The 746-nt window shown below is 34.0% G+C and overlaps 1 pseudogene; it reads left to right on the forward strand.

Annotated features, from left to right (window-relative positions):
- LOC107722531 (autoimmune regulator-like) overlaps nucleotides 1–746 on the forward strand; it is a 10,521-nt pseudogene that overhangs the window by 4,940 nt on the left and 4,835 nt on the right.

Consider the following 746-nt stretch of genomic DNA (forward strand, 5'->3'; position numbering starts at 1 on the left):
AATTAAGAGACTTGCGTTTTAGACATGATATCGCCTGTTTTTGCTCTATTTCCACAACAAAAATAATTCCAAACACAGCCACCATAGCACAGTTTTGCGTCTCTGAGCAACATGACGTGGTTTTTTTTGTTCCTGAATGAATCAACAGTTTAAATGATTCAATTAAATGGTTCAATCGCATTTAACAGTGATTTGCTGACACCTACTGGCGGGTTTAATTTCACATGTAAAGTATCTTGATTTTTTTAATATATATATAATTTCAAATGAGTATTCAACATTTTATGTCTTATATATCAAAACATTATTTCTGCATTTGTAACTGCAGATGAATGCATTCATGCCCTGCATTATACAGCTGGGCCGTGCAGAGACCTTTGGAGGGGCAGGTGCTCAAAGTATAAAAGGGGCACATGCAGCACGGCTTTTAATAGGGCTGTGCTCCTTGCTGAGACATTTATCGAAACGGATGCTTCTGTATTGATAGCAGCAAATGCCGTGACGCAGTTTTGAAAAAGAAACACAGAACAGAAAAGACCATTTTAAGTTTAAAAGTTAAATAAATATTTCTTTGCACCTCTTAATCACGCTGAAAATAGAAACGGAATTAAATTAGGCCTATTATTATTATTGAGATTACAGGGTATGGTGGTTTTGCTGTTGTAAACACTACTGTTGTTGTTGTAGAAAAAATATTTCTGTCTTATTTAAAATAGAATTATATTATAATCCTGTTCTGAATTTAT

The sequence above is a fragment of the Sinocyclocheilus rhinocerous genome, unplaced genomic scaffold, assembly GCF_001515625.1.
Source record: "Sinocyclocheilus rhinocerous isolate Xijiao unplaced genomic scaffold, SAMN03320098_v1.1 scaffold541, whole genome shotgun sequence".
Lineage (NCBI taxonomy): Eukaryota > Metazoa > Chordata > Actinopteri > Cypriniformes > Cyprinidae > Sinocyclocheilus > Sinocyclocheilus rhinocerous.